Source organism: Capsicum annuum, chromosome 5 (assembly GCF_002878395.1).
Source record: "Capsicum annuum cultivar UCD-10X-F1 chromosome 5, UCD10Xv1.1, whole genome shotgun sequence".
NCBI lineage: Eukaryota > Viridiplantae > Streptophyta > Magnoliopsida > Solanales > Solanaceae > Capsicum > Capsicum annuum.
In genome coordinates, this window is record NC_061115.1 from 176,879,755 (window position 1) to 176,888,428 (window position 8,674).

Below are 8,674 nucleotides of genomic sequence, written 5' to 3' on the forward strand. Positions count from 1 at the left end.
AGCTTATCTAAGCGCGGTTAGGAAATCGCGCGTCCGAACCTATGATATAAGCCATCATAACGCAAAGAAAGTATGCGATCAGTACTTTGAATGTACTGGTATATGAGATGAAGTTAGGCTGAAATGCATAGGTTCATGTGCATGAAATACTGACTAACTGAATAACATGAGATAACTAATGCATAATATACGTGAAATCTGTAAAATCTGAGAATGCATGACCAAGCATATAACATGATACTGAAATAATTTGTAAAGTGAAATATTGAAATTTGATAACTGAATAACTGCTAAACTGTATGCTATGGTCAAGCAAACCTGAACTGAATTCTGTACTGAATACTGAATTGAGACTACGGGAGATATTATCTAACCGATATGCCCCAATCTGAGCTAATCAGGGTCCAACCTGTGACCCAACTTGAAAGGGTATTAGTACCGTGCCACGGGTACTAACAATGATTGTGTGGATCTACTAATCTACTGTCCTGAAAGACTAATGAGTCAGTCCTAAACTGGCGGGTAACCCTTAAGAGATTGTTAAGCCTAAACTAGCGGGTGACATCTCTGAGATTGTCAGTCCTAATCTGGCGGGTAACATCTCATAATTCTACGTTGGCTACGTAGTTCTGAAACTTAGGGACTTCTACTAAGGACCCAGTCCTAAGTGGCGGGTGAGCCCCCATCCCTAGATTCGCTCAGTGCTAAATCCTACTCCTAACTAAACTAACACTGATTTCTGGACTGAACTATGTTTAACAGAACTAAAAACTGATCATATTAACTGAATGAATGACAATGCTCATGGTTTATCTGAAACCGTTCTGTAATTATTAAAACTGTGTCAACAGCTAAGTAACGGGTGTTCATTACCCTCCAGGACTTAATGGAATAACAATGGGAACACATGAGAGCTTTGAAACCATAAAAAAGGGATCATTGTTCCAAATTCAATACTTAGGCATTTCGTCAAACATATGAGGGTCATGAGTTAAAGCATGAGAATGATTTAACTATGTAGTAATAATAACATAGCTTTAATTATAAAACCATGAACCAAGGATTTAACATGAAAATATCATCATTTCAACGTGTAAGGGTTAATTCCTATGAAAAACGATTGCAAACATAATTTCTAATCAAGATTCATAAAAACTTCATGGAGATAATTCATCATAAACATGTAATTTCATAGTTTAAAATACAAAGATGAATTCTTGGACTCCATGAGAAAAGGCTCCTTGGATGAAAATCTCACATACCTTAATTGATGAATTTGTGAAGGTTCTTGATGATTTTCTTGAAAATTAAGCTTGAATCCCTCGTTTCTTTTGAAGAGGATAGGGTTTATTTTTTAGAGAGGATGCTTTTTCTTTTTGAGAATTTTTGGGACACTTAATCTCATGTTATGGACCAATTGGGTGAAGGAAAAAGACTCAATTGCCCTTGCAAAAACAAAAAAAAAGCTGGAAAAATAAGGGGCGGACGATGGGCACGCGTCGTGGGCTCTGGACCGCTGCACTGACCCATGCGTTGTGGGCTCTGTCGTGGGCAACCCTAGTAGTGCACTGGAGGGCGCATTGCGGGCTTATCTTGGTGCTGCTACTGTATTGGTGATCCAAACACACCCCTACACTCGTCCAAAAATTTCAAAACACACCTGAGATGTACTATTGATAACCCCGATCATGAATCAACTTACAAATTAATGTTCCGAGGTTGGAAAGATCGAAAATAAAATTATCAAAATTTATGGGGCTTTGAAAATGACTAAGTCCTAACACTTAGTGAGAAATTTTTAAGGCTTTAAACCTCTTATACATACAACTAAGAGCTGAACTGAGCTAAAAAAAGTATGGGGTATTACAAGTCGAGTTATTATCGGGTGACCATTTTATTTTTCATTATCAAAACATGTTGGGTTACCATCATCTCCGAATGTCTACCCACCTCCACCTAGGCTGGTTGTTAAGCTTAGTGACGCTCTAAAAGAACGGATAAAACTAGCGTTTTCTAAAATTTCTGTCCGTCCCAACTTAATGTCCAAGAGGCATTGGACCTTTCTAATTTGAATTTAGGGTCTAGACAAACAAAATTAAGTTTACCTAATTAGACTCAAAGTGCGTAAAGCAAAGCACGTTGGACTAGCACGTAGCACACAATGATTTCAAACAAGCCTCTTGATTAGTTAAAGGTTAGTTAAGTAATTAACATGCCAAAACAAATATTTATTTATTTTTACAAAATTAGACTTATACACATGCTACTAAGTGATAAATAATTATTAACATTTAAAAATTTAAACAAGCTAACAGTTAAAGCAGTGCAAAAAAACTTACTAAAATATTCAGAAAAATGAATAAGTTGCGCAGGAAAATTAATAAAACTGTATAGTGAATTAATCAGAAAAATGAGTTTGAAGTTTGAACTGTGCAGAATTTTTTTAAGTTGTGCTGAAGTTATTTAACATAGTGCAGAAATTATTTGAAGCAGTGTAGAAAATTAAATACACAATGCAGATAATTATTTTAAATTGTGTAGTAAAATATTTTAAAGTGCAAAAAAATATTTAAATAGTGCAGGAAACTAAATAAACAATGCAGAAAATTATTTTGAAAATGCAGAGAAATATTTAAAAATGCAAAAATTTATTTTGAAAGTGTAGAAATTTATTGAGTGTCCGAATAATAATTTTGAATGTGCAAAAACATTTATTAAATGTGCAAAAAGGATTAAAAATGAGTGACAACTAACCAAACATGCTAGACATCAAACAAACATGCTTAAAAATAACTTTTTATATTGAAAATTAATTAGAAACCCTAAAACATAACTTCTAGGCGATTAATTAAGTTTATTATTAATCTTAGACTACATACTTGCTTAAGTGAGAACATAAAATATTTAAATCACATAGTCTTCGCCCCCGATATGCAGTCACACAATTTTATTATTACACAGAGAGACCAAGAATGAATAAAAAACAAGCACTAAGTGGGACAATCCTTAAACAAACCCCCCGACAACTCTACAAGTTTCCCGAATCACCTGCTTTCTCGTCCAACCTGGCAAAGATACCAAAATTAATTCCAAAAATCCAAAACATGCTTTTGGTAGCCCATAAACAACCCTCATTGATGTTGAGATCCTAAGGATCTCAAGGATCCCAGGTAGACTCATGCTGAAGGGGTTCTAAAGCGCAAAAGTTATTTCAGATTCACACATAACAATACTCTAGTGGGAAAGAACATTTCATAGAGAAAGAAAACATGTCACATTGACAAAAGAGAATAGCATGAACACGCAATAAGTCACGAAACATACACAAAGATGGATAGAAGACTTATGACATCAAGCCCACGCAAATCAAAATAAAATCATAGTCACATAGAATATATAAAGAAATTAATACATTATTAGAGAAAACTAATCGATTAACAACACAATAACGAAAGAAATCGAACTTTCAAAAGTAGGTAAAAGCAACCAAGAACCGACAGTCTCAAAGTAGAAGCAACAAGTAAAACTTTAACACTTTAAGTTAGAAGAGTGTAGAAGTCAGTATTCTGTATTCTCAAAAAAAATAAAAGGAATTGCCCTTTTTTATATTGAATAGAGAATGATTATTAAAGGTTAAAAAATAATCATTGCCTTAACTAGCCTAATTAAATCAAATTAAAAGAAAAGAATTTTGCTATAATAAATTAATGACATAACCGTCCGTTCAAAAAGAAGGCAAGAAAATCCGTTATTGAACCAAATAGGATACTTTTCTTAAATCGATACCATTAATCAATCACAATTAATCAAACAAATAATAAAATTATCATAAATATGAGAGTAAGAATCATAGAGGCAAATCAATACCATTAATCAATTACAATTAAAACAAACATATCAAAAAATTACCATAAATAGAAGAGTAGGAATCATAAAAAATTATCATAAATAAGAGAGTAAGAATCGTAGAGGTAAACAAAGGATCTGTTAAGGCTATTTTAATCACTAAAGATTATAAAAAGATTAATCAAATTAGAGTATTTCATAATTGAATCAGTCTCATTTTTATCATCATGATTAGAAATCAAAATAGTACAATATCAACAATTACGCATCAAAATTTGTCAACGACCCATAATCAAAGTGGTTCGGAATCATAAAAATTAATGAAAGATTAGCTACTAGAAAATTTGAGAATAATCAAAGTCCATAGAATTTAGGGCTTTTCGTGTATATCAATCTAGAGACGAACATAAACACATAATTAAACGAACTGAATAAAAATTTAGAATCAAATATCACGAATTTTAAAGCTAAGAGACCGATTTAGGTGATTTGCAACCAAAGCAAACAAACATGCAATTTAAGGTATTGAGAAATCAAACCGGAAAACAATCGGGTTCATCAAAAACTTCGTTATTCATAAATTCCGCCGAGAACGTTACAGGTGAGAGGAGGGGGAGGCTGAATCGCGACTGGTGGTTGCATCAGAGGCAGCGACTGTGGCTGTCTAGCGGCTGAAGGCGTCGATTATTGGTTGGTGTTCGCCGACTGGAGGAGTTGACGATGACGGAGAGAGCGACGATGGCTGTTTGAGAAAGAGAGAGGCAACGCTGGTGATCGGTCTGGCCGGTTATGGGTCATGCGACATTCATAGCACCGTCATGGGGTTGTTGGTGCAGCTGTTGCTGTTCACCGATGGCAACAATGGGGTTGTTGGTGTGGCTGTGAGCGGCAAAAAAAGAGAGGTGGGTAAAGAAGAGGGGGAGGCAATTGGGCGGCTGATGGTGACGTTGTTGCTCTAGCTGGCGGGCGGTCAAAGATGGTGAAGGACTCACCGACGATGTTATGGAGAGTCGGAGCCGATTGAAAATTCATCGATAAAGACTGTTAGCGGAGATCTATTTTAGAGAAAGAAAAAAAAAAAGAAGATGGAAAGAATAGTGGGGTGTGCGGCTTGTTATTGTCAAAAGTGATTTAAGGTTTTGAGGTACTATTTATAAGAAAATGAGATTTAATCTCAAGCGTCGACCACATGAGTCGACAGTTGTGATTAAAATTGAGAGAGGGATGAAAATTGATTTAGGCTTTAAAATTGAATCAAATTAAACTCAAAATTAGGCTAAAATTGACATCAATTAGGTATAAGGATGGCTAAAATTTAAATAAATTGAAGATAATTGAATTAAGTCTGTCAACTGGGCCGGGTCAGACTGCTCCTACCTGGTAAGTTTGGCCCAAAAAGTGAGTCTGGCCTGGTATGGACCGGTTTGATGGGTCGATCCGGGTTTTGGGCCCCTGATCTCGGGCTTGGCCATCTGATATGACTATCCCAATGGATCGGCCCAATAATGAAATCGAACCATGCCCACTGTTAATCGGATCGGACTGGCCCGGTTATATTTTTTTTTTAATTTCAACCATTGGGGCAATTGGGCTAATTGGACCGTTAGATTAAGCTAGCCTAATGACATTATAGCCGTTGGCAGCCTATTCTCGGCCAAATGGCCCAAAATTCTTTTTTTTTTTAAAAATTATTCCAAAAGTTTTTCCTATAAATAACCCAACTCAAATCTACTTTTCACACAATCTCATTCTCCCAATCTTTTTCAATTATTCTAACTATCTCCTAAAGTACTTAATTTTATTTTTTTAATTTTGCAATTACAACTTTCAAGTGAAAGTTTTCTAAAGTCTCAACTTTCGGATATTTCAAAAATTTGATATTGTCATTTCATCTTTTACTTTTAGTTTTTAATTAGTGTATTATTTGTTGAGTAACTATTTTTATTATTTTTGTGTTTTTTGAATATTTAGTAGTTTAATTTGTAATATAGATAAATTAAGAAAAATCGGTAAAAGTATTAGAAATTTTTGTCCCAGAAGTAATAATGGTAGTAAAAAATAAATTGGTGGCGGTTCCGGTAGAGGTAGTTTAAGTACTAGACATATCTGTGTGCCTCCGATACCAATTAGCGAACCGTTTGAGGATGATTATGTATAGGTGCTCGCGATATGAACTATTTAGAAGCTCAGAAAAATTATGGGATGGAAGAAGAGAATGAAGTAGACGGTATTGATTTAAATGTATATGATGATAATATTAGTTATACACCCAAAATCTGTAATGATAATGTTAGATCAGAATCAGTTAATTTTCCTCTCTGTCTTCCCCATCACCTTGTAAGATCTCGTAGAAGAACTAGTATTGTATGAAAATTTTATACGAAAATAGAAGGAGAAATTAAGGTCCAATACAATATTTGTCAATTGGTATATAACCATAACACCAGAGGTAATAAAGTGGGTACGGATGCGTTGATGATACATTTACAACAAAGACACCTAATAGAGCTAGCTACGACACAAAGTGGTGAGCCAGTTACGGGGCCAAATCAATGTAGATTGAGCCCAACAACCGGTCAATTAGTTAAAAATTATAATAAAATGAAGCACTGGGAAGAAATAGCCAAAATGATAGTTGTGGGTTGTTTGCCTTTCTCTTTTGCTTCTTCTGATGCTTTTATTCATTATATTCAAGTAATTTATAATCCTTTATTTACAGGTATTCCTAAAAGTACTTGTCGGTTCGATATTTTAAGACTCCATGCACAATATATTTATTATTTATCTACATTATTAAAAACTATTCTATGGAGAGTTGCTCTAACTTCTGATCTTGATCGTGCTGTTAATAAAAATGATTATTCAACAATTACTTGTCAATGAATAAATAATAATTTTGTTATGTAAAAACGTATTTTAATATTTTTGTATGATGAAGATCATAGACACATCGAAAAATTTATTTCTGAATCTATTTCTAAAGTTTCAAAATATTATGGTATTGAAAGAAAAGTATTATGTATATCTTTTGATAATGCATCTAACAACAAGACTGTTGTTGACTTATTAAAAGTTGAACCTTCTCCATCGTTATTCGGAATATTTCATGTTAAGTATGGTTGTCATATATATAATTTAATAATAAGAGATGATCTTGAATTTTTTGAGCTTTATATTAAAAAAATTAGGCTTTTTGTTGGCTTTATTCAAGGAAATTATCAAAAAATTTGAATGAAAGAATTTAAAATTAAATGTGAACAAAATGGACTTACACTGATATTAATACCTGAAGAATATGATACTAGATGAAATGCTACTTATAATTATATACGAACTTGTCTTACTTATAAAGTTTCTATTACAATGACTTTTAATCAATATTCTGGTTTTCTTCCTGAGTGTATGTTACATGATTCTGATTGGACTGTAATTGATGATCTTGTTAATTTTTTTTTTTTTTTATATAACTATGGTTGAATTTTTTGGTGATTATTATCTTACTGTTTGTAATATTTTAGCTTATTTAGCCAATATTTCTTGTTTGCTTAACGAATATAAGAATAAAGAAGGTTACAAAGAAGTTATTAATGCAATGATTGCTAAATTTAAAAAATATTTTTATCCTATTCCCCCAATTTACTTGATTGGTGCTATAATAAATCTATGTATGAAATATAATACTATGTCCGAATTTACTTCTATTATTTATACTGCTTTAGATATACAACCTGAAGAAGAATCTTCTTTGTTTACGGCTATGGGTGATGCGAACAATTACATGGAAGCATTATATAACCATTATGTCGATTTACTTAATGAAATCATACTGGCACATATCACTCCAACTCCCGTTCCCCAAGCTTCCGAGGAGCCATCAGCTTCTAAAAGATAGACACATAGTAGTTATCCTGATTTTTTTTATTTAAATATTTGGGACAGGGTGCCTCCTTCATCACACAGAATACTTTATCGAAAAGAGCTTAAGTATTTTCTCTGACAACAGGTAGAGGATTGTAGAGCAAGGATCAACATGCTGGATTAGTGGAAAAATAATGAAAGAAAATATCTGTATTTCCAAGATTAGTTAGAGATATATTGAATGTTCCAATGTCAATCGTAACATCAGAGAGCGCTTTTAGTCAGGGACGACAGCAACTTAGAGATAACCAACACTCATTGGGAGGCAATGCTATGAATATTTTAGTTTGCCTTAGAAATTGAATTAGAGGTGGAACGAAGAAATCAAGAAATAAAGGTGGAGCCGGCAGACGAACAAAATCTTGAAGAAATTATAACTTCAAGGAAGAAATCAACACAATCAAGTCCAATGCATGGCTTTGTCTTTGGCCCCATTGATTTTGACGGTCCTATGACAGTTCCTGTTAATATTAACATGAATGAGTTGAAAGAAATGATGCAAAATTTGTAGAATTGTCTATCATGTAACTTATAAGTTTTAGATCATGTTGCAATCAATAAAATACAAGATTTCATTCACTCCTTACATATTTTTTCATTTAAATTAAATGTCTAATTTGAATTAAATACTTTTAATATATTACTATCAACCTTTACATAAAGTTATAATGTAAAAATAAAAATAATTTTAGCAGATATTACTTAGACATTTAGTCTTGACATATAAAAATACTATATAAGTTTATCTTTTAACTAATGTATATATGTTGTATGTCTATTGTTTCAAGTAGTATTTTAAGTAGTATATAGTATATGTATATATGTGTATATATTTTCTATAGACTAAAGTAGTATATATTTAATGTATACATGTGCATATGTTTTCTAAAGTAGTATATATGTTATACGT

The 8,674-nt window shown here is 32.8% G+C and overlaps 1 long non-coding RNA gene across 1 annotated transcript; it reads right to left on the reverse strand.

Annotated features, from left to right (window-relative positions):
• Positions 1-1,145: 1,145 nt before the first annotated feature.
• Positions 1,146-5,044, reverse strand: LOC124898943. Its single transcript, XR_007056054.1, has 2 exons — positions 4,386-5,044; positions 1,146-3,065 (listed from the first exon to the last, which is right to left on the reverse strand). It is a non-coding gene; the product is annotated as an uncharacterized LOC124898943 (long non-coding RNA).
• Positions 5,045-8,674: the final 3,630 nt, after the last annotated feature.